This window comes from Cebus imitator, unplaced genomic scaffold (assembly GCF_001604975.1).
Source record: "Cebus imitator isolate Cc_AM_T3 unplaced genomic scaffold, Cebus_imitator-1.0 Scaffold18, whole genome shotgun sequence".
NCBI lineage: Eukaryota > Metazoa > Chordata > Mammalia > Primates > Cebidae > Cebus > Cebus imitator.
This window is the reverse complement of record NW_016107333.1, coordinates 16,532,343-16,558,554: the sequence shown is the minus strand read 5'-3', so window position 1 is coordinate 16,558,554 and position 26,212 is coordinate 16,532,343. Positions and strand designations below refer to the sequence as shown.

Sequence of the window (26,212 nt, the reverse complement as noted above, 5' to 3'; positions counted from 1 at the left end):
TTATGTTTCTTTATATCTAAAGTGGAGACTATAACGGTACCTATCTCAAAGGGTTCTGGTGAGAATTAAGTACATTTAATAAAGCATTTAGAAGTGTAGCTGGTATGAAGCAAATCCTATGTGTTTGCTGTTATTATCAAGAAACCATTTCAGGAAGAGGTAGCACATGAAAGAAGAACAGCCTTCCAGGCAGATAACTAATTGAAAGATGCTAAGGGCAGAGAGAGTCCAACAGGCAAAGGCACCCAGTCAAGGTGTCCCTGAGGGATATGAAAGAATTTGATTGAGGAGAGACTAGATTTGAGGCTAGAGAGGTAGATAAGGTCATGATTATATGCTTTTTTCTTCCTCTGCTAGTAATAAATGAATTAGGCAGGATGAGCTTGGGGGTTAGCTCTGACCAAACCACGGGGAGATAGTTTGTGGGGGTGCATACACAGGGGGGTTGCTTTGCCAGGGCAATAAAAGGACCAGCATGCCTGGCGGCTACAGAACATTGACTTGTGACCTTGCCTGTTTTTGCACATACCAGACTCTAGGAAGCGTTATGGAGAATTATCATTTGGCATGAATCCAGTGGCCCACTGATGCTGAATCACCTGCTATGGTCTGTTTAAAAGATCACAGTCCCCACATCAATTATAGTCCAAGGTAATGCATTCATTTCTTAGAGCAAAAATAATCCAACTCATGCCCCTGCTCTCCCTAAGGGACCACTCACTATGTTTTTACTCAGTAAATATTTGGGAAAGATTTGTGCTTATAATCTCAACATAGAGATTAGTTTCTTGGGGCCATACAGTTTATATTACTGCCAGTACATCCAAACCTCCTCAAGGCTGTATAATGCTTTCTTTAGGTCCCTGAAGACTCTGGAATTAGCTCAGTTCCATCATCTTGACTCTTTGGTTCTACAAATGCAATGACAGCTGTTCCTCAGTGAGGCATAAATCCATTTTTTTTTAACCCCAGAGACAACAGTACACAATTTTATAGTAAGTAGCCAAGGAAACTTTGGTTAGGATCTTGTCACTAATATAAAATGTATCAGTAAGATATCACAGTTTAAAAAAAAAATCTACCACAGGATTTCTACCTCCAGATGGTGGTGATGGGCTTGTCATTGAAATCCCGTAGCTCTTCCTCAATTCTCCATATGTTGACAGAGAGCCTGTGCAGACATCTCCATAAATGTTACCTCTGTGTTTTTAAGACTTTTGCCAGTATCCTGCCTTGCCATTTTCTATGATTTTCAGATTTGGCTACATTAAAGACTACGATGCTTCTTTGTTATATCCTATCACTGGATCATATATTGGCACTGCTTCATTGGAGATTATTGGATCCATGATCAAAAAACCACACTAAAGTCAAAAATATAGAACCAATTGACTGTAGAATGCTCCTTTTATGTCAGTGAAGACATTTGGAATGGTATTGGCCTCATTGATTGTTGATGCTATTTCACATGAAAACTAATTTTAAATGCACTATTTATAAGTTTCTACAAACTTACTAAAATCCGCGGGACTCTTTCCTCTGCTGATTTGCGTATTCGTTTATAAGTCTGGTAATTTGCAGTGACACTATTTCTGATGTATTTCATCTCCATCTCCTAATTAAAGTAAGTTTTGCATTTTTTTTGAACTTTCAACATGTTCTCTATATTTTCCATTGAAGTTAATTCTGTTTCCTCTGCTCTTTTGGGAGCTTGATGATTAAATACACTTCAGGTGCCAACAAGCTAAATATCTCCCTCCTTTGCAATTCTGTCCTATTTTCTTCCCTTGTTTATTATTTGTTTTAAATATCACTATATCATCCTCAAGAAAAGCAAACATTTATAGAATGTCCGCCTTATGGTGATGACATTACAGTCAGTAACATGAAGATACATAGACTGGGATGTGTACAGACACATATGTACCTATATGTATGTATACTTGGGAGTCAAAGTTCACTTCCTTTGTGCTGTTAGTCTCCCTTGTCTTATTTAGAGCAAAACTATATTTCCTTTTGGCTTTCCTCCTTTTGAACTCTGAATGCTTCTTTTTTCTTTGTGGTTTGACTGATAGAACATTGCTCAAAAAGCCCAGATAGGCCCTGAGTCTATCAGGAAAAGAGTTAAAACTGTGCACCTTCCCAGCTAACTGTGGCCCACAGGCTGCTAATTAGCCTGATGGATCAGCACCTGGCCTGCTTATGAATGCTCAGAATACCATTGGCTGCTGGCAGCTGATTCCTGGCCCCCTGAGGTGTGGAGATGTATCAACCTGAGCAGAGAAAGCTGGCACTTGCTGAAAGGGGAGCCGTGGCCAATTATTCATGTGCTCCTTTGGTCTTGACTTGGCTGAAGGAAGAACCACGCTTTTAGACACATTTGAGGCAGCTTTTTCTTGCACAATGGATTGCATCTACCTGGCCAGCCAGTACGCTTTCCCTTTTTGGTGTCATTACAGTACAATGACTAATATCAGCATGACCCTACAGTTATCTAAGGGATAACAAGTTATGCTATATATATTTTTTTCTTATGTTCTTGTTCTCCTTTTCCATTTCTACTTTTTGTTCCCCAGGAATGCTTAAAGTCAATTCATCTTATCCGTCTGCTTTCAATGAGTTTTTAAAATATACATATGTGGATAATGCCTGGGTTATATGATGCCAGAACTCTAGATATTCTGCTAAAGCATCACTGACCAGGAAGGCATTGTGTATGGAACATGGATTTCTACCTCTGTTTTTGCTGCTTACTAGCTTGTGACACCAGGCAAGATTCTTAGCCTCTCTGAGCCTCATGTACCTCATCAGTACACTAGGGAGACTAATCTCTACATCAAAGCATCATTGAAATTACTATACAAAAGCATATTCATCTCCTTCATTCAGTAGTTACTGCTCGCATTTATCAGCCTTCAATATTTGAGTGTTCACTCTGTGCAGAACCTGATGGTGGGGCTTGTGGAAGAATAGAAACCAAACGGAATATACACAGCTGCTGTTATACCCTCCAGAAATGCATAGCCTGAACAGAGAGGGAGGTCACTCAGAGGAAGCATTCCAAGAATAGCATTAGAACCCTACACTAGCTCTGCACTCATCTTCTGGCACAAGCTGTCTGTTTTCCCTTGTGCCAACGTGGATGCGAATCTCAATGCCTCTTTGAGAACAGACACTGAGCCCCTCTCCTGGATTTATCTAATCACACATAAAAGCATTAGTCAGCTACACAGCCTTTACTGAAGATTTCATGAAGGTGGGTAGGTGGTGCTGTTTACAGCATAAACCCAACCAAACAATTTGTTTGGAGCCCCATTCAATATTTCTACTCTCTAAAGGACATACTGTCACTCCTGTTCTCTTCCCCCACAAATGCTTCGCCCTCACCAACTCTTCTTTCTTTGACTCCTTCCTCTTGGGAACAATGACAAGGAACAAACGCTACTCCTTTTCATAACTGCAAAAGTTAAGCAAGCTTCTTCAGTTATTTGAATATGTCCATGGGGACTCTTCTCCTCGAGCAGCTTAACAAAACATTTCTTCCTAACAAATATAGAACCAGAGGAATACAGGTAGATAAAATTATCTCCATCTCTTAATACTCACGTCATCTTATTTAATTCTTACAATATCCTTGCCGAGTAGGTATTATGATACCAGTTTTCCAAATGAGGAAACTAAAACTCAGAGAAGTTAGGGAACTACCCCAGTGTATAAACCCTACATTGTATACTTGTTGTGAAGATTAAATTGGATGATATATTGCTGAGTGCTTGCCCCAGTGCAAGTCACAGAGAAGGCAATGGCAGCCTCCCCAGCAGTAGAAGTAATGAAAGCAGACATAACAGTAGCAACATTCTTGTCCTATCTAGCTTGTATGGATATTATCATAAATGTCAACTACAGGGCTAGCTATATATTTTGCAAGGCATGGTATAAAATGAAAATGTGAGGCCTGGGCAGGGACAGGGAAGTCATTCACCATTTCCTACAGGCCCACCACTCCAACCCACAGCACACAGGTGAATATCCAAGGGATTACAATCCCTAGGCCAGGATGTGCTTGGTACTTGGGTCAGAGATGGGTGAGAGACCTATGCAGAGTCGCCAACTATGTTGCCCACTGTATCACTCTGTTCTCACACTGCTAATAAAGACATACCTGATACTAGGTAATTTATAAAGAAAAAGAGGTTTAATGGACTCACAGTTCCACGTGGCTGGGGAGGCCTCAAAATTGTAGATGAAGGCAAAGGAGGAGCAAAGGCACATCTTATATGGCAGCAGGCAAGAGAGAGAATGAGAGCCAAGCAAAAGTGGGAACCCCTTATGAAATAATCAGATCTCGTGAGACGGATTCACTACCATGAGAATGGTATAGTGGAAACACTATGATTCAGTTATCTCCATTGGGTCCCTCCCACAACATGTGGGAATTATGGGAGCTACAATTCAAGATGAGATTTGGGTAAGGACACAGCCAAACCATATCACCCACCAAACAAGCCATATTGTTGCAGTTAGTGACAAGGACGGCTGCTGCCTTGCCCACCCCCAAAAGCCATGAGATGGGTAACCCTCCATGCTGAGACTCCCCACCACCACTAGGGGAGGAGAGTGGGCAAGGACTGACCCCAAGCCAGTCTCTTTCCTCCCCCTGCCAGTGCCACCTGATTGCCAACCAGACAAAGGGCAGCAGTGATTGTGGAGTAAGGGGGCAGAGTGGGCAGGGCCCTGAGCAGCACCAGCATGAGGCAGGGAGCAGGCAGCCAAAAACCCATCCCAGGAAGGCAGGACAGCAGTGAGCTAAGGCTGCAAGCCCGGCACGTGCTCTATAGTCCCATCAGACCTCACTTACAAAATACTAATTCCAAGTTAAAGTTATTTGGAATTACAAGACTGTGACTGCAGAGAATTAAACCAAGCATGGGGCCCATCTTTGCATGTCCATCAGTATAGCCCTGACCAACAACGAATATGCAAAGGAGATATGTTGGACAAAGGGTGCAAACTTGCAGTCATGAATACGTTCAGGAGACCTAATATACAGCCTGCTAATGTATTATATACTTGAAGTTCACAAAGAGAGCTGATCTTAAGTATTCTCACCACACATACACACACACACAACAGTAACTATGTGAGGGGATGGATATGTTCATTAGCTTGATTGTAGAAATCATTTCCCAATGTGTATATACATCAAAACAACACATCGTACACCTTAAATACATACAGGTGTACATGTTTTACTTGTTAATTCTACCTCAACAAAACTGAAAAAATGAAAAAAATTCTTTAAAAAACGAATATGAAAGTGCTTCAAAAACTTTTAATGCTATGTAATGTGTTGTCACTGTGATCGCCATTATGCAATAATATTAGGCCCTAGCACCTCTACTGGGCATTTAATTAATAGCCCCAGATTTGTAAGAGCAAAGGAGAGCTTTGATACTTTTGTTTTTCAATCAGGGAGGAAAAATGATAGTTCCCTCAACTGATAGTGGCTATGCATCCTGAGTGATAGGGGGAAGCCAGTCTTCAGGGAAAACCCTGCCCTTTCTATGATTTTCCCTTGTAAAATACGGGTATTGATCGACTTACGACCTATGCAACTTACGACCATTCGACTTTACGACCACAATCGCTAGCCACGACTGCTCTGCGTCTGGCAGCGCAAACATTGCCCAGCTGGGCGTACGACAGCGCGGACCAGCTTCCGGCAGCACTACCATCTCCGCGTGCACATAGCCTACTCAACTTACAACCAAATCGTGTTACAACCGGTATGTTGGAACCAATCATGGTCGTAAGTCGAGCACTGGCTGTACATGCCAAGGCAGAGACATGGACTCCTCCTCAGATCAGAGTTGTGGATCCTCCCTTTTAAGTGGAGAAACTCCTGTCCTGCAGCTTCCAGCGGCATCTGTTCCCTCCCCAGGAACATGGGGCTCTTGGTCACATGCCCTCCATTAACCCAGAACTTGAAAATCAGGGATATCCTGGTGCCTTGAATAACTTTAGATCCTGTGGGTACCGGATTGCAGCCCCCACCCCTGATACCATACACATAGATTTGATTCCACACATTCCAGTATAGCAGACCTGCAGGGGCACTTTTGTGCAGTAGTTATATGAGCATTCAGTGATTTGGAATAAAGCAGTTATTAAACAGCTTCTTGTTCTACATCATAGTGGGAGAAAGCAGCTGAGAGAAAGGAGAGAAAGGCAAATTAGAACATTCTCACCCTCCATACCCACTAGGGGCCCATTTAGAACAATGTAGTAATTTACTAAATAATAGCTTAATGACCTGAAAGAGTTAATGTGGCTTCCCCCATTATTTCTACCCAGTCATTTCCATCCTAAGGGAACAATGGTTCATTCTATCCCAAGTCCCAACAAAATGTATAGATATGGTGGATTGAGTAAATTTTCACAGCACTGGACTATAGACTCTATCCTAGTGTTCACTAGAAGGAGAGTGGGCTAACCATTCTTTTATTCTTTTTTAAATTATTATCTTTTATCCCCTTGGCATTTGCGGCTAAAAAATGCCTGGGTCCTGTGTCTCATGTCCCTCCCTCCCTCCCTTCCTTCCTTCCTTCCTTCCTTTTTTTTGACAGGATCTCACTCTGTCACCCAGGCTGGAGTGCAGTGGCATGATCTTGGCTCACTATAGCCTAAACTTCCTGGGCTCAAGTGATCCTCTTGCCTCACCCTCCTGAATAGCTGGGACTACAGGTCCCATTACCATGCCAGGCTAATCTTTTTAAATTTTTTGTAGAGATGGGGTCTCACTATGTTGTCCAGACTGGCCTCAAACTCCCGAACTCAAGCAGTTCTCCCACCTCGGCCTCCCAAAGTGCTGGGATCACAGGCAGGAGCCTTCACACCCAGCCCTGAGAGAGGACTAACTGTTCTTGCACCCCCGCCCTATCCTCATCAGAAACTCTAGGGCCCCTCTTCCTTTTTGCCTTGGAGTCTTTCTCTTGTGAGCCAATGAGGGTGAATGCAGGCACTACCACAAGCATCAGGTTGGGTGCGTTCCTTTGCAGGAAAGAACGTTTCAGAGCAAAGCTGATATGTGTCACTGTTCTGACAAAGTCCAGCTTCATAGTAGCTTGCCCAGGATAGTAGCTGCAGTGTCATGGGAAAATACACAGATCTTGGAGTTAGGAATCTTTAGTTCCAGCTATGGTTCTACTTACTAGCTATATGGCCTTGAGCAAGTCAATGAACCTCTTAGGGACTCAGTTTCCTCATCTATAAAATAGGAACAATATTAGAAATACTAGCCTTCTGGGTCGTTAATCCAGATATCATGTGAATATATTTTGTCAACTTATAACTTGCATCTTATAACTGCTAATTATTTAAGGAGACAGCATAGCATAATGAAGAAATTAGTGATCTCAGAGGCATACATACATCCTGGATTTAATTCTAATGCTGTTTGATCTTGGAAAATTACTTAACTTCTCAGACCTCCACAGTTTTTACATTTGAGAAAAAAGTGGTATTAAAATAATAATAATCCTACATAAAAGAGCCTGGCACATAGTAGGTATACATAAAATATGTTTCTTCCCTTTCTACCTCTTTCCCATTCCCAGAAACATATTCCACTGGAATGTACTTCTCTTTGGTTCTTGGACCTCACAGTCAGACTCCCATCCCCTGTGGCTCAGGCAAACTCTGCTGCATCCTGATGCTGAGTTCTCTGGATCCTCTCCTCTGCCTCCTGGGGCACTGGCAGGATGAGAGAAGGGAGAAACCAGCCTTAAGGGCTGAACATAAACGTGTTATCCTGACTTGCACTCATGTGTCTGTGCGAAAGTTACAGGTCTTTCTAAAACTTTGCCTCTGATGCACACCCAATTCTGTTCATGATTATTTCTTAACACTGAACCAAATTCAGTTAAAAATTTTTTTAAACTTGTAGAGCTATCGTGTGCCCTTGGAAATACTGACCCCCTTCAATTTATAGTAACTCTTGGGGTAAACAGCAGAACTTTCATTTTTCCCATCCAAGTTGTTTCTCCCTGCTTTTCACCACCTGTCTATTGTCTGGAGGTCCTCCTAGCCTCCTTTTTCACTCTTGTCCTCACCCTCCACTCAGTCACCTGTATGCTACATCTGTACATCACTGGATCCCTCCTCATCTTGTTTATCCCCATCCCCACAGCCCTTGCTTCAGCCCCTTGTCATTTCTCACTTGGATTTGTGAGGCAGCTTCTAAAATAATTGTTATATCATAAGATTGTTTTAAGAATTAAATTACAATGTACATTTATAAGTACAACATAGCACATGGTCTCTGGCCCCTATTGGGTACAAAGTAAGTGGTAACTACAAGGATTTCAGAAACTTTCACTCAGTATTAGAAAAATTGTTGTAGTGATGTAAGTCCCAAAGATGGATGGGTTTCTTCAGTTGGTAATGAGCTCCCTGTCAGAAGTCCAAGCCTTGTTTGAGTGACTCTCCTATTAGAAGTTGTAGAGAAGATTCAAACATCAGAGGGGAGGTTGAGATAAATTATACTTGGGTTCCCTGCTGAAGAAATCAGGACACTTTACAATTAAAATTGCCAAAACCCAAATCCAAGTGGCTGAAACAAAATGAAAAGTGTATTGGCTCCCATCAGAGATAAAGTCCAGAGGTTTCAGGCATGACTGGATCCAGAACCTCAAAAGCTATCACTGGAATCCACTCCATATTTCTCTGCAATGGCTTCATTCTTGGGCAGACCCTCTCCACAGGATGGCCCGTGGCAGCTCCAGTCATTACACCTGGCACTCTGTTAATATCAGGCTTATCATAAGAAGCCCTAATGAGAAGAGTGCTCCTTTTTCCCAGTAGTTCCAATAGTCTTGGTTCTGACTGTCTCTGAACAAAACACTGTGGCTGCATGATGGAATCTTCTGCTTGGCTAGTGGCTCATGGGTCCACTCCATGGCTAGCTCTTATTGATTATCTGGGATTTCATAGCTAAGTGTGGGAAAGTTGGGTCCCCAATTACAAATCAGACTATTGGTAACAGGAGTAGAGGTACTGAGTGTTGAGCAGGAAAAAATAATGGACATCAGCCACGATATTTTATCCTAAGATTCAATTATCCCAACCCCAAATTATGTTTTAATGTTCATTATGTCATTTTTTCTTCCTTTGTCCTCCTAGTACATTTCAGCATCCTTAATGTGCATTCCTAGAGAATTATCATAATAATATACATAATCACCCTCAAATGATAGACTATTTTGTCCTCTAAAAATCCAGTAGAGAAAAAAATTAAACCTTTTTTATAAGTCTCCAATATAAAAAGTGACTGTCCCCTCCCAAATGCAAGGGCTCCTCCTCACTTACACAGCTGATAAGCACACTAGATGGTGCTGTGGAAATCAGCTTTGTTATTTAGTTCTGTTGATAAGCTGGAATAACCTCTTGATTCTGAAGGCTTATGAATTTGTATGAGGTTGAACTTAATTCTCTGGTTGAATAATTATTGTGCTCCATGGACTGTGCTAGATTTTTATATGAGTGTACTTATTTCATCCTTAAACAACACCTTTAAACAACTCTTATCCCCATTTTACAGCTGCAGAAACTGACCTGCAGTGAGGTTAAGCAAGTTGCTCAACCAGTAAATATGATAGAGCTGAACTTGAACTATGGTCTGAGTCCATGGCCTTTTTCTATATATTATGCTACTTCCTTGAATACTCCAAGTATGAGTCTCTAATGTGCTTTAACCATATTTTCCTAAGTGAAAAATCAGATTTTATGATCTGATTTATTTAAAGAAGGTTGTCCTGTGAAATTTGGGATGTATAAGTATTTAGTAAAACAGACACCCAGATCAGGTTACTGGAGCCTTCTTCTTTCATTGCTAACCTTGAAAGTTGCTGTGAGTGTTGCGTGTGGCTGTTCTGTTGCCTAAAGGTGTTGGAAGGATGAGGTACTTACCAACTGTGCTGTACAGATGAAACTGACTCTTGGGAGCCAGCTCTAAGCAAAGGCTGCAAGCAGAAGTCTTAGCTATGGCTCAGTGGAGCTATGTGTGGCTCAGGCCTTGAATAGAGTTAACAACATCCAAAAGAAGTTCCTAGGTTTTAATTCAGAAGACTGGGGCAGATGGGTCTCAGTGTTTACATTCATTCCCCTGGACTCCAAGCCTGCTTGCCTTCAGGAAAAAGTATAAGTCCCTTCTGCTCACTCTGGGTTGTATTAGCTCGTAGTCAGATCTGTAAATATGCATATGGCTAACAGGCAGTCTACTGTTGTTTTAAATTTGTGATCCAAACACAGGGATTTCCCTACAGCAAAGTATGATGAGGCACTAAGAATAACAAGATTGGTAAGTGCCGGGAGTCAGTCTGTGTCTTACTTCTCATTAATGCAAAAAAAAGCCCTGAGTATAAGGAAGAATCGTGCTGCTTCTGTGGTGGACATGCACCACCAATAGCCACACATGTCTGTTCACCACCCAGAGAGCCTTTCCTGATGCTTAACTCGTGGGATTCCTTGATTCCGTTGAGAGAGAGAATCGGAGAGTCTCCACAGATGCTCTTTCTCTCTCTGACTTCTCTTCCACACAAAGAGTCCCCACAGACGCTCTTTCTCTCTCTGACTTCTATTCCATGCCCTCTATTAACATATACTAACATTTATTCATTTATTTATTCTGCAAAATTTAAAACCCTGCTTTACATATTGAAAGGTAAAGTTCCACAATGTCATGATTATAAATCCATATGTATAGTGCTCCTGTCTCTACAATAGCTTAGTTCTGAAGTATCTATTAGAAACTTGCTCATATGGCTGAAAAGATTTATTTGGGGTTGGGATTTCCCAAAGCATTTCCATCCTAGCTGTGTGGGCCATGTTTCATCCTACAGATAAAATGGGAAGTGTGGGCGCTGTCCAGAGTCCTGACCTCAGACTTTCTCGTTCACAATTCTACATGTCAGTCTCATTGAAGATAATCCACCCAGGCCTTCCAACTACCAGTAATCAGCTAATGCAGATTTGTATACCTTGCCTCCATCTCTGTCCTCGGCTCCAGATTTATATGCTTTCTGCATATTTCCATTTGGAAAGCAACTAAAATTCAGCATATCCCAAGCTTGCTTTCACTTGTTCTGAAAGTATTAGCCTAATGCCTATTTTGGGGACAAGACCTGAGCATAAATAGAGGCTGACATAAACAAGATCCTTGACTTCATGCAGTCTTATAGGTAGATTTATAATCAGTTGGCTAATTACTAAAAAATGATAAATGCAATATTAGTGGAAGCAAAGTTACTGTGAGAGCAAAAGAGAACTGCCCAGGCCAGTAAAGAGCAAAAGAAGTACAAAACTTTTCCTAGAAAAAGTCACATGTTAGTTGAAATCCATAAGGATAAATTGGAGTTACCCAGAGAGAGTTTCACAAGATTAGAGTTCATCTCTAATTTGCTTTCCTGTCCTTCAGCAACCAGCTCAACATGTGACATCACAGGTTTTCAATAAATCTTTGCATAATGAGTAAAAGTATTTTTATAGCAATAGCACTACCTTTAAGAAATTTACTATTATGGTATAAAGGATCATGGGACAGCTCTCTCTAGTGAATACACACAGACACACATGCAGACGCACAATTTAAAACATTTATATTTGTAATATTCACTCTAAATTATCAGAGCTTTAATATAAAACCAAAAGGCATCCTCTCTGTCTCTCTCTCTTTTCCTTTTTCATCACCTTTTAATCCTATTTATATCTGAGACTACCTCCTTGAGGTTTGTTTACTCATCTGAGATATTTCCAGCCTTAAGTTTGGTAAGTTTGGCATTATAATTCTGAAGGACGGAGGCAGATTCTATTTAAGTAGGTTTGTGCTATGCCTGCTTTTTAGTGATATAAGTATTTTTTCCTTGCCTAAAAATGCACAAAACAAATTCAAAGATCTAAGATATAACATTGTAGAATACTAAGATAAGCTAGCATCAAAATAAGAAAGATATTTTACTTTAATACTTTTAAATATAAGAGTATTTCTTCCTCCAAAAATCTCAAGGCAGTTCTCTTAAGTATATAATTCCAATTGGCTTAAAACCAAGTCATAAATAAATTTTTATTACATGATGGAATTCCATGGTTGATTCATGAATACTGGCCTATCTAGTTTCAGGTGTTAAATCTGAATGGCTCTGTTGAGAAAAGAGTGACTGCCTTTTTGTTCATTATCTTCCTAACCCAGGAAACTGTCCTCATACTCAATTTGCATAATTCCCCTACATAGCTCCAGATGGAATAATCAACCCTGTTGGCACTTTTCCCTTGTTTTCCTGGAAATTTTACTAAAACATTAAATCCCTTACTGGTTGAGGTTACTGTCATTGGAGACAATAGGTATCTATCTAGCCCTATTCTATTTCAGAGCTCTCAGTCATTTTTATCAGAGTGTATACCTCAGTGCTGTGAATGTGAGAGCTGTTCAATATGGGTTTATTTTAAAAATTAATATATTTAGAGTGTTTATTATGTGGCAGATACTATAGTTAATACTTTACATGGTGTGTTAGTTGGGATTCAATCAGAAAGCAGAATCGGTAGGCGATATATGGAAAAAATTTACTGCAAGGAACTGGCTTACATGATTGTGGGGACTGGCTGGACAAGACTGAGCTAAGGCCAGCTATCAGGAAGGACAGGTGAGAACCCTTGTGGATGAGCTGAAACTGCTGTCCACAGGTGGAATTTCTTCTTCAGGGAGGCCAATCTTGAGAACTTTCAACTAGTTGAATCAGATTAACTAGGGTAATCTCCCTTAGTTAAAATCAGCTGACTATGGACTTTACACCTATAAAATACCTTCACAGAAACACCTAGATTAGTATTTGATTGAGTAACTGGAAATTTTAACCTAGCTAAATGATATTACCACTGTGTGTTACTTAGGGAAAAGTAGCGTGGTGCTTAGTGAAAAGTACTGCACATTGGTAATCTAATTTCCTTCCAACCACAACTCTGTGAAGCAGCTTACAATATTATCACATTCATTTTACAAATTGGAATGGCAAGGCTCAAAAACGTAACTTACTCAAGATCACGAAAACTATTAACTTGAATACCCATGACTTGAACCCACAGGGCTTACTACAAAGTTAGGAGATTAACTATTGCATTATATTACCACTAAATGAATAAATAAACTATTAAAATTCGATTCCTCTAAATCTTACAAAGGGCCTCTTATCAGTATTTTACGTACCTCTTAGAAAAATTACCACTATCTTTGGATTTTTGAGGCTGGAATATTCAACATGGTCTCCTGGATAATTTTTTAATATAAAGGAAGAATATAGGAAAGTGGGGAATCTTAAATATTAGACCTTTCTGATATAAAATGGCTGTTCTTAAATAAGCAGTTTTTGTTGAGAGGGTTGCATTCTTGATGACCTGTAATGAAATTAATGATTCGCTTTTCACTGGGTTACAGTGGTCAGAAATGAGTATCATAAGAGTTTTTCTAAACTGTCTCACTTTGCATGAAACAATATTACTTAATATAACTAGAATATTATAAGGGTTAGATACACTCCACACAAATGAACATGAGCTACATATTACATGAGACTATATGTTATCTGTTTTTCAAATCACACAAATTGGAAATTGTTTTTGAGCACACAAAATGAAATTGCCGAAGAAAAAATGACTCTGACATTCAATATTCTGGTGCATCACAGAATCATGGTAAGTGATTCTGTGGCAAGAATTCATGATTTTATGCCTGCTTCTAATTAGGGTAGGTTTTCAGGCAAGGGACTTAACCTCTCTAGGTAGCTATTTTCTTTGCTGTAAAGTTTTTAGGCAAGGGACTTAACCTCTCTAGATAGCTATTTTCTTTGCCGTAAGGATTTCAGGAAATGATTTACCTCCTTTATGCTGTTATAGTACCTAAAAATATCTAAAATTCAACAACTAACAGGGACTATTTTAGTGCCGTAGAGTAAAAAGTCATTCTCCTGCGAATGATTTAGTGTTTTTACTCCACTAGATTATACTAATAAGATCTTTATGTTTTAATATACAATACTGGAAGATATCACGAAATTTTATTAGCGCCATGATGAGGTTAATTTCCAGACTGTAGTATTAACGTATTTATTTTGCAAAATTAACAGCTGTTCATTTTTTATTTATTTTTATTTTTATAGATGCAGGTTTGTTACATGGATATGTTGTACAATGGTGAGGTTGGGCTTCTAATGTACCCATCCCGCAAATAGTGAACAATATACCTAGTAAGCAATTTTTAAATTTCAATCCCTTCCCATCCTCCCTGCTTTTGGAGTCCCCAGTGTCTACTATTTCCCTCTGTATGTCCATTTGTACCCATGGTTTAGCTCCCATTTATAAATGAGAACATGTGGTACTGATTTTCTGGTTTTATTTCACTTAGGATAATGGCTTCAAGCTCCATCCATGTTGCTGCAAAAGACATGATTTCATTCTTTTTTATGGCTACATAGTATTCCATGATGTAGGTTTACATTTTCTTTACCCAAGGATTCACTGATTGACACAGGTTGATTCCATATCTTTGCTACTGTGAATAGTGCTGCAATAAACATAGAAGCGCAGGTGTCTTCTTGATATAACTATTTTCCTTTGAGTAGATACCCAGTATTGGAATTGCTGGGTCGAATGGTGGTTCTATTTTTAGTTCTTTGAGAAATCACTATACTGTTTTCCACAGGGATTGTGCTGATTTACATTCCCACCAACTGTGAATAAGCATTCCCTTTTTCTCGGCAACCTCGCCAACATTTTTATTTTTTGACTTTTTAATAATAGTTGTTCTGACTAGTGCAAGACTATCTCATTGTGGTGTTAATTTGGATTTCTCTGGTGATTAGCAATGTTGAGCCTTTTTCATGTGTTTATTGGCCACTTGTATGTCTTCATTTGAGATATGTCTGTTCATGTCCTTTGCCCAGTTTTTGATGGGGTTGTTTTTTTTTCTTAATTTGTTTGGATTCCTTATAGATTATGGATATTAGTCCTTTTTCAGATGCATAGCTTGCAAATATTTTCTCCAATTCTGAAGGTTGTATTTTAACTCTGTTTATTATTTTGCTGTGCAGAAGCTCTTAATTAAGCAGGATTCCAGTATTTAGAGTATGAACTGATTTTGCTAAATGAGGCTTCAGTAACGGCCACCATAGACAGCGACTTCCCCTTCCAGCTCTCCCAAGAAGCATTTTCACTAGCCAAGCAGAAAAGCTGACAGCAAATGAAATTTCCATCATTTTCTAGAGGTGGTACAAACACAAAACATCCCAAATGACTCTAGAGTGCAAAGGACTGGACATGGTGAAAAAATGATTTACACCTCCTTTCCAAATAGCCTGTAGTTCACTGCCAACAAATGACAGCTCTTTGAGATTGCCCAATATTGTTATAAGAGAACAATATCCACAAGAGAATGATGACCTGGGAAATGTCATTCTTTTGTCATTTTCATGATTGGGAAACCAAGAAAACACCTACTCTACCAGACAGTGGCACGAGGGTGGACAAAACAGAGGGCATTTAGTTTCCTGTTTAAGGAAAAGAAAGTTGTCCCAAAACTACTAGTTGCAGACCTCTCTGAGCCTTTTTTATGTGTAAAGTGAGGATAATATAATGAAACCTTCTTCACAGAGTTGTAAATGAGATAATGCACAGATGCGTGAAAAATTGTAAGCGCTCAGTAAATGTTACCTATTATTTAATCATCGATTCACATTTCTATTTTAGAGCCTGAATGTTGCAGTTGGTCAAAATCTTTCTTTGCTTTGGTTTCAAGGCAATAAATGCCGAGTCTTAAAGTTTACAAAGTGAATGTCTCCTGAACAGCAGGGTTGATTATTAGTACGGTTGGAAGTTCATCATAATGTTATCCATTTCTTTAAATATTTTCACTTAAAATACCCCCATTCCAACCTATTTGTAGACCATTGGGATGATGTTACCTTAAGACACTGGCTCTTCTCTGTGGGAATCTGCAGTTCTTACCCTCAGACTAAGTGAGCAACTCACACTTAATGGATGGAACTTGGAATGAAGCCTGTGGGTTACCTGATATGCTCATTACAATGTTGTTGTATTAAGCAGCCTGTAAGCCACGAGTTATTTTTATTTATTTATGGCAAGGGGAAAGACTGGGATTTTTTAAAAATGGGAGAAAAGCCTCGTCATTTAAGGTCGGATTGAATTGGCATAATTTTGAAAAGAAACCTTTGCCAAAGTAAATTTCTACAACTATTAGTAGTAGTGCATTGGTAACTTTGGTGAAAACCGGGGGCAGAGGTGAGGGGTATTTGAACCTTATCAAAACCTCACCCGTGACCCTCCAAGTCTACTGGGGGCCGATCACACCCTCTGTGAGAACAGCTGGAACGCTAATCCCACAGGCGAGCGCCACCGGCGCACACAGGTGGAGGACTGCCGAGGCGTCTCCTGCGAGGTAAACACGAAGCTGCTTGGTTAGTGTGAGGAAACCCGAGGTGGCCTCTGGGGCAGACGGAGCAGGACCTGCTTCCGCCCCTCGTCCTCCTCTCTCCAGCGGCGGGGACCGCAGTGACAGCGGTGGTGACAGCTACTGCTACTGCTCTGCCGCTGCCGAGCCGGTCACCTGGGCACCCGTGGAGCCGCGCGGCTGCTACCGCCCTGGCGGCCTCCCGGAGTGCGCGGAGGGGGCGGCGGAGGAGCGAGATATCCATAGTAACCGAGGAAGCGAGGGGCGCCGAGCGGGAGCGAGTGCTGGGGAGCCAGGAGGAGGCCCCCGCGCGCCGGCAGCCCCCAGTGCTAGGCGCCCTGCAGCCCCCGCGCGCCGCGCCTGGGCCCGCTTCGCTCTCGCAGTGAGGGTCCGCCCGAGCGGTAAGCCCTCCCCGGCGGCCGAGCCGACACCTCCCACCCGCTCTGCCGCCCACCCCGGGCAACAGCCGCCGAACAATGGAGATCGCCGCCAGCAGCCCTGGAGACGGCGCTCGGGGGAGGACGCGCCGCCGCCGCCGCCTGGGCTGGCGCGCGCCGCGTGGGGCTGGGCGCGTGCGAGGGCGCGCGGCGGGGGGTGAGGGGCACGCGCGGCGCGGGGGGCGGGGGTGGTGGGGGACGCGCGCGCGGGCTCGGGGAGCTCGCGGGGAGAGCCCGGCGCTCAGCTCAGCGCGGCGCGGCCAGGCTCGGCGCCTCTCCCGCCCCTCCCGTCCCTCCTCGGCGCGCTCGCCCTCGCCTCTCCGCTCGCATTTGCTGGGGGCGCCCAGAAAGATGCACAGAGGCAACGGCTAGGGGAGCGGAGGTTCCAGCCACATGTCTGCGTCCTCGGGGGCCGGAGCCCGCCAGCCCTTGCGGATCCCGGCTCGCGGCCAGCCCGAGCGGCTCGGGTGAGTAACTGCACAGCTGCCCCCTCGCTCCGCGGCCCCCGCTCGTCGAGATGCGGCTCCAAGAAGTGGTGCCGCAGCCGGGGCAGAGGCGGAGGAAGCCGAGTCGGGCAAGCAGGGAAGGCTGCAGAGACGCTTTGCCGGGGCAGGTGTTGCAGCCTCAGCTAGGGGTCTCCACGGTGGGGGGGAGGCTTTTTTTTTTTTTTTCAAACCTGTTTTGGTTATCGATTCCCCCACCACCCCCGGGTTGGACGCATTTTCCATTTCCTTTACTCATCTTTGGGGTTCCAAGGAGTTTGAAGCGGTCAATTGCTGGGTGTCTTTCCAAATGATTTGACTTTCACAGTGTATATTTTCCAAAGGTCGTTTGTCTTTAATATTAGAAAGCCATGCCAAGTCCGTGTAATTTCCAGGTGCGCTGTGCATCACCTTTAAGGAATAGCAGGAAGAATAGACGCTGGCAAGGTTGGTGTGGAGCGTGTTCCCTGTCTCTCCCCTCTTATTTCTTTCTACGTTGATTAATTGGAGAGGAATGTGGGCATGGACTTTCCAACGCTAAGCCTTGGAGAGCAGGAGCAGAGCAGCAGAGACTACGATTTGCTGCTTCGGTGAAGGTCGGATCAGTGTTTCCAGCGAAATTCCAATTTGCGTGCTTGTAACTTGGATGTGATTTTACTCCGGGTTACAACTTGCCAAAAGCCAAACAAGGTCCTGTATATATTGGGATGCTGCCATCACCCCTTTATTTATTTGTTCATTTTTCCTCCAAGAAAACCAGCCGTTTATAAGCATAGCCCATAAAACAAACGGCCAGCTGAGGAAGGTTTCGCATTTTCAGAGACTGGCCAGGAAGGCGAGTCCTCGCTGCAGTTATCATTTCTCTTCTCTGAGCGACTGAGATGTGAGTTTGAGAAGACTCGAAATGCAGTTCCGGTGCTGCTTGTGTGTGCTGGGCACGTTGGATCAGTAGATTAGAGACACCGGGAACTTCGGAATTGCTTAATGATTCTTAAACGCTTGTAAGGATATTTGCTGTGTAGACTCTTGCATCCGGAAAGGGAGAACTACAGGAAATAGTGTTGGAATGGCAACATGAGGAATTTAGGTGCAACCTAAGACTTTTCTGAAGGTTTGCACGAGGTACTAAGAGAGTCTATAGTTCTCTTCTTTGGGGCAGATTCACGTTAAAGTTGAAAGTCAGAAGGAAGAGAGGAAAGATTAGAAAACCTCTCAGAGGTTTCTTCCCAACCTGTATTCCTTGCACTCTGCAGATGAGCTTGTGCAAGGGAATGCCGCTGGTATCTGGGTTATTCGAGTCCGTAATGTTGACGGCTCTGTGATAAAATAGGCTATAATGAGTAGTGCTGGCATTATGCCACCGGAAAGGCTTTTTCAGAAGTGTTTCATTCTGTCGTTGTCTATCCTGAGTAGTACTGGGTGTGTTAGCAGTGATTCTGTTGGACTCAGATGGCGAAGAAAGGAATAACAAGTACAAATGAAATTAAAACAGATGCATGCTGCCTGGGAGACTTAATGACAGTGTCATACAAAAGCATGGTTACAGGTATTTTTTAAAACCCCTTTAGAATGCAGGGGAAAATATAACATTGGGGAGAAAATAGTGAAGTATCAGTGCTCCTTGTTCAAGGCTGGAAACTTTGCCCTGCAGTTGCTAATTGCTAAACTTAATTTTACTGCATTGGAGTTACTTTGCTTGGTGCAGTTTGGCACCTTGAGTAGAAGCAATATTTTTTTCTTAAGCCATGTCGGGAGAGTGACAATAGATTCATGTGTCAGAAATGGGAGACTCCCACCCATACTGTTACAGTTTCCCTAATGGAGACCTGAGGGACAGAACAGTGTTTTGCCTCTACCTGGAGATCAAATCTCCATTAAAATGATTTTGAAATATAGATACAGCGTGGTACGTTATTTAATTTGATATTTTGGGGTAAGTCGTTTTTAAAAATTAAACTGCCTAAGTGCATTTTGTCTGTCAGCAAAGTGACAATCTCTGAACAGTTGTTAACAACATAAAAGTTTGCAAGTTTAGCCAAATTTCTATACATGAATTGAATTCTGATACATTTCTTGTTTATTAATTTACTGCTTGTGACTACTTTTGGTCAGAAATATTTAAGGAATCACTTTCTTTAAGACAGCAGTACTGAATTTGTTTAAAGTTACTCTACATATTCCAAATGGGTATAAATTGACGGTACATTGTGGGGGAAGGCACTCCTAATAATCATTTATGATGTTGTTATTCTATTTGAAATGTTGGCAGATGTTTTCCAGTTTGTTATGAAGCCATTCTCATTGCACCATTCATTGAATAAGCATTTTTGAGCACCATGCATTTCAAAGTAGGTTTATCCTTTCTCTAAATGAAAGGCAGACATGTTGTCAGAATCTTATATTGAAATAAATGCAGTGGCATTGACAGGTGTTTATAGCATTGGCACATCCCGTAGAAACACCAGGTAGAGTTTATTGATGCCCTTATTTCTGACCAGATGTTTGGCATCAACATGTGCTGTAGTAATATCCATCAAACTAATAAATGTCCTGAGAAAATTAATTAGAAGATCTGCTTAATTAAAGTCATTGATGATCATGAGTAAAACATTTGTATTTGTATAGGTATGTTTGGTTTTGCCGCATTTTGGATTTTATAGTGGTAACTTAGACTTGGTTAATATATTTACAAGTGCTGGTAATGAAACTATAATATATTCCATGGACCACCAGTAATTAACAGAAGTGTGAAAAGACTCCAATTGGCTACCCATTTTTTTCTCTGTGGACAACAACCAATAACAAACCATAAATGTTTGTTACTGAATTTAATAGCACTATGTATCAATAAACTGAAAAGATTGTATGCATATTTGAGTGAAATATTACATTGGTTAATGTCTTTACTCTTGTTATGTATATTTGGTTTCCTTAAAATGATTGTTTTCAAAGTGCAGAACTGTCAATATATTTAGTAATTTGCTTGGGAAAGAACATTTACATGAATGCATTTATCTTCCCACATTAACTGTCAATAATGCATTGTTCCAGAAATCTATTTTTATGTAGATGTAATTTTCATGCAAAAATTAACCTTTCTTATAATTCCAGTGTGAAATGAAAACAATTCCTGTTCATCTGATTTTTCCTCTACATGGAATCATGAGATGATTTTTTAGAATTCAAAAATATGATTAAGCTAAGTTCTTTTTTTTAAAAAAAAAAAAAAAAAAGATTGTGAGAATATATTGGCTTGTTTAAATGAATATCCAAAATTAATTTTCTAAAAATCTCTATATTTGGCCAATATTTCTTAATTCTGGTATTTACACAGCAGAGACACACTGGTAGTTTTCTCCTATGGAAACAGGAGGAAATGCAGAGACTATTGAAACAAAATCTGAATGGGCAGAAGCAAAAGTGCATGTTCTGATCTTCTCTTTTACTAAATTCTATAGCGTGTTTGTGTTTTTTAGGTAAATCTCAAAACAGTTTTTCAGTAACTAACTTTAATGGATTCATCTCTTTAGTGTTTGGTATTAGTGTACTAAACTGAAACTACTAACCTGGGAGGATAAGCCACAAGAACATTCTCTGGGAACTCAAGGACTACACTGAGATTTTCTTAGATACCCAGCTTTACCATATTCTAGCATCTCTGTCACTACAGACAGTAGCCTGTGAGACACATGAGAAGACTGTGTTGGACTCATCAGGTGCCCCCAAGGCTGCTTGGCCTTATGTTTGGCGGGTACTTGATTCTGTAGCTCTAGTAACATTGAACTGGGCTGGGTTTTGTGGCCATTCTAAGAACAACACTCTTTCTTGGCAAAAGAACATTGTATTTTAAGAATATTTGAGCATTCAGTCATTTTCAAAGCATAGTTCAATTAGAATAATGTTTGTAACTATGAGTTTTATTATCTGGTTTTGGTTTTAGTTAAGGCTTGGAAATGATTTGCATGCAGTTGTAACTGCAACAGGTGGTATGTTTTGTGTTGTGTAACTTTCATAAAAGTCTCATTTCCCTATGTTTAGACACCAAGACCATGTTGTGGTTATTTTTCTAGAAATATAAAATATGACTGTAAAAATAAGCCACTTCTCTTTATCTTCATGATTCATTTCTCCAGAAAAGACTTGCAGACCATATGCAGTATCTTGGCTCTTAATATATTTTTTTCTGTCTTAACTGTCAACAGTGTGAAAATAATTGGTTCAAATTGTTTTCTTGCACTATAGCTTTCCTTCAGAATGGAAGGTCTCCTCAATATCTCCTATGGGTTGGTTGGTACTCCTGATATGAATGATGCTATTTATTTCACCCTACTGGAAGATCAGTCATAAAAACTCACCCCGAACCAAATTTGGGACAAAGCCTCAAGTTAGATAATATATAGTTTCTTAAATTTCAACATTATTTACAAACTGGCCTTCCCTCCTTTTACCCACCCAGAACTACTCTAGACAGGAGCCAAGCTGTCTTGGAAGATAAAATTTCCTAGTATCTAGCAGGAAGAAGTTATCCTCCCCATCTTCTTCTGATCCTTCGCCACTAACTACTTCTTTCCTCTCATTTACTGCTCTTAGCTAAGATATCTTTCCAATCACATGTCCCCTTTAATCCCTTTCCTTCTGAGTCCCCTCTCTTCCTAATACCTCTGGAAACTCGTTCTGTTTGTTCCTCTTTTACATTTTTGACACAACAGTGACTCAAGTAATGACAGATAAGTATTCACGGTGGTATGTCTGTTCTCAAAGGAGCCAAAAGCTATACATTTTTGAATGAAGTTACACCCAATAAAAAACTAGGAACTTCCACAACCCTTAAAAATGCTCTGAAGCTGGGTGCGGTGGCTCATGTCTACAATCCCAGCACTTTAGGAGCCTGATGCAGGTGGATCACTTGAGCCCAGAAGTTCAAAACCAGCCTGGGCAACATGGTGAAACCAGTCTGTACAAAAAAAAAATACAAAGATTAACTAGGCATGATGGTGGGTGCCTGTAATCCCAGCTACTCAGGAGGCAGGAGATCACTTGAGCCCAGGAAGTGGAAGTTACAATGAGCCGAGATTGTGCCATTGTATTCCAGCCTGGGTGACGAGTGAAATCCTTTCTTTAAAAAAAAAAAAATGCTCTGACATCCCCTTCAGAACGTCCACAAAAATCTGCAATATGAGAGAGAAATAATAGTCATAGTTCGTTCATATTTAGATCAGCTAAAATGTTTTTTAATTTTTTATTTTCCCAGTGATAATTCATCATGTTGATTTTCTAGCATTTTTGTTGCAGACACACGGAATTTTAACCCATTATGGGTCTAGTAGACTTTTGTGAGCTAGGCTTGATATTGAATTCTTATTTGTACTGTGGCTTGTTTGAAAGACCATGCATTCTGAATTCTAAACAACTGGCTTAAAAGACATCTTTGCAAACACGAGGTTTTTTAAGCTGAGAAACGATCTCTGTATTCATTGAGTGGAAAAATATTTATTAAGTGTCTGCTGTCTTCTGTGCACATTCTTTGAGCAGGAGATATAATGATGAACAAGAAAGACAGGGTCCTAGTTTTCTAGAACAGATATTTAGTGGGAGAGGATTGATACAAAGCAAGTAAATAAATAAATGGAGAAGATCATTTCAGATGGTGATAAAGGCCATGGAGGCCGTGCAGCAGGGTGAAGCGCTGGAGAGGGAAGTGGAGGGGGAAGGATGCTACTTTTTGAAAATTTGGAGGTCTCCCTGAGAAGGTGGCCCTCCAACAGAGACCTGAATAGAAGGAACCAGCTATTCCAGCCCAGGGGAACAGCTCATGGAAGAGCTGTCAGGGGGAACAAGTGCAATGTGTTTTGGGGACAGAAAGCAGTCCAGTGTGACTGGATCCTGGTCAACTCAGGTCAGCCTTGCTGATCACAGCGAAGAGCTTGGGTTTTATTCTAAAAACAATATGAAGCAACTGGAGAATGTAAAGTGGAGGTGTGATCGCTTTACATTTGAAGAGCACACCCTGGCTGCTGTGTAAAGACTTGGTAATACCAGGACTAGGATGGACACAGGTGGGACCACACAGAAGACTAGGAGAGTAGTCCAGGTGAGAAATAATAGTGATTTGGCTGAAAAAAAAAAAAAAAAGGAAGAGATGTGGAATGATTTGGAATATCAAATTTTGGAAAACATTTTTGAAATTTAAAAAACACAGGAAAATACAAAGTAGAAAATAACAATTCCCTATAGTTCTCACCATCAGAATAATGTCTGTTACCATCTTGGCATTTGAAGGAAAAAAAATCATTGTATCATTTTTGAAATATTTGTTATATCACAATAAATAGTTCAGACAATGCACATAATATAAAGATTAAATTTTTAAATTACCCCAAATGCCACCGCCCAGAAATAACCACCTTTAGTAGTAGACTTATATGTTTTAAAGCTTCTTTCTCTGAATATGTGCAAAGGGATTGATACATGGCTTCATGAATAGAAATACTTTATAACCCTGGAGTCATACTACTGATACTATTTAAAAATAAAATAATTAAAATTTATTTTACTGGTGGCTCATGCCCGTAATCCCAGCACTTTGGGAGGCTAAGGCAGGTGAATAGCTTGAGGCCAGGAGTTCAAGACCAGCCTGGCCAACATGGCCAAACCCTGTATCTACTAAAAATACAAAAACTGGCCAGGCGTGGAGGTGCATGCTTCTAGTCCTAGCTACTCAAGAGGCTGAGGCATGAGAATCACTTGAGCCTGGAAGCAGAGGTTTCAGTGAGCCGAGACCGTGCCACTGCCGTCCCACCTGGGCAACAGAGCAAGNGCACACACCTATAATTCCAACTACTCAGGATGCTGAAGCATGACAATTGCTTGAACCCAGGAGACAGAGGTTTCAGTGAGCCAAGATTGCACCGCTACACTCCAGTTTGGGAGACAGAGTAAGACTGTCTCAAAAAAAAAAAAAAATGGTTTTATTGTATTTAACAGCAGAAAAAAATACAGGTAAGGAAAGCTAAATAATTGCTGAACGTCCAATAATTGTCTCCTTACTATAGGAGTTATTATTTTCCCTTACGGTTAAGTCATTTTCCCCTATGGGTAAGAAAAAATGTTCTGAAAAATGTTAAGAGGTCTGAGCAGGAGTGGATCAAGATTTCTGTGGGAAAGTTATAGAATTTGGGGGCCCTTTTTAAGAAAATGGAGTATATTTTACAAATTTTATGAAAACATGACAATGTGAATGCACTGCTGTGATGCCTTCCAGGGCATAGAGGAAAGCAAATCACCTGTGTAGATAAAAAACCTTGAAACTTAAGCTTCATTAGCATTAGAGTAAATCCACCTCAGAGTTAGAATCATTATATTTTTAAGCTGCATATTTCAATTTTAAACACATCAGATTGATTCCTTGCAATGAAATGTGATGCTTTTGCCCATCTCCTCTCCTCAGTTAACCATTTTAACTGATTTATATTGCCTATGTTTATTATATTAACTTTCTATTCTGTAATCATAATTACTATGGTTATTTAATATAAATTCCTATGTTTAAATGGATCCATTGCCTCCCAGCCCTTTAGTATATCTTCTTCATTCTGAGTTCTTTGATTCATCACTGAATTGCCTAGATTTCATTGCCAATTGCTTTTTGTTCCTTTTTTTTCAAGAAAGACTCATGGATTCTACATTTCTAAGTTTTTTTTTTAAATATTGGAAAATGTCTTCCTATTGCTTTTGTAGTTGAACAATATATCATGCCTGAGAGTCATATTCTTATGTCATGTATTTGTTCCATTATAATTTTGTAACCATTACTCCGTTGTTTAAAAGTTGAATGTCGCTGTGTAGTCTGAGGTCACCCTTTGTAGGTGATTTGATTTTTCTGCCTTTATCCCAAGGAATTCTTTCTTTATCCACATAGCTAAATTACATATCTAAGATATGTGGAGGTGTTTAATGGGCTGCTTAAGAATTTTCCACAATGTGATGTGTTCGTTAAATCCAATACTGTATCACGTCTTTGAAAATACCTTCTATTCTGTTTACATTGTTACCTACTTCAGGAACATCAGTTATCCTTATTTTGGGTCATCTCTTCATTTCTTCCATATCTATTAGTTTATCATTTGATGAAACTCTGTTGTCATTTTCATCTCCATTCATGGTATATCAATCCTTTCTTCTGTGTCAGTAATTCAGCTTTCAAAAGTGTCTCATGTTCTGATTTGTTTATTGATTCTAAAATTGTGATCTTTATCCTTAATTTCCCTCCTTAGGTCCACAATATTTTTTCATCTCATTCAGATTATTTCGTTATTCTGTCTTTAAACTTCAGTTTTCATTGAACTAGGAAGTTTGTGTGAGGATTTCTTTCTGTTTATTTGAATAAAATTCTAGATTTAGTTCCTATATGCCATGACACTTACATTTTATATTTTTTCTTCACTTTGTTGCTCTCTCCCTCCCTCTTTCTCCTTCCACTCTTTTCCCTCCTCTTTCCTCCCTCCTTTTAGAATGCTTACATATTTGCCATGCTATTTCTTTTCATCTTTGTCGTGCCTGGGCAGCTTTCCCCAGACATAGTGTGAGTAACTTCTTAAATTTCTTCTCACCTTTTTGGAGACCAGTTTGCTTCCTCTTTGAGCTATGTTTTATTGCTTGGATGTATCCACTTTTCTGCAACCTAAAGAAACTGCAGAGGGAGGTAGATAGCTCAGCTCAGCTTAGCTCATCTCAACTCAAGCTGTATGCAATCTTTTTTTTTTTTTTTTTTTTTTTTTTTT

General features: G+C 40.5%; 1 protein-coding gene across 37 annotated transcripts in view; it reads left to right on the top strand.

Moving 5' to 3' along the window:
- ANKS1B (ankyrin repeat and sterile alpha motif domain containing 1B) overlaps positions 1 to 26,212 on the top strand; it is a 1,267,908-nt gene that overhangs the window by 1,079,673 nt on the left and 162,023 nt on the right. For 5 of the 37 annotated variants that reach the window (XM_017511157.2, XM_037734124.1, XM_017511149.1 and 2 more), the window contains exon 1: positions 17,159 to 17,417. The exons of 27 other annotated variants lie outside the window; for them this stretch is intronic. The gene's annotated coding sequence lies outside the window, so the exon portion shown is untranslated. Of the gene's footprint in view, positions 1 to 16,814; positions 16,915 to 17,146; positions 17,418 to 26,212 lie in introns of those variants that run through there. 5 more of the 37 variants (XM_037734116.1, XM_017511134.1, XM_037734127.1 and 2 more) reach the window with 4 other exon arrangements.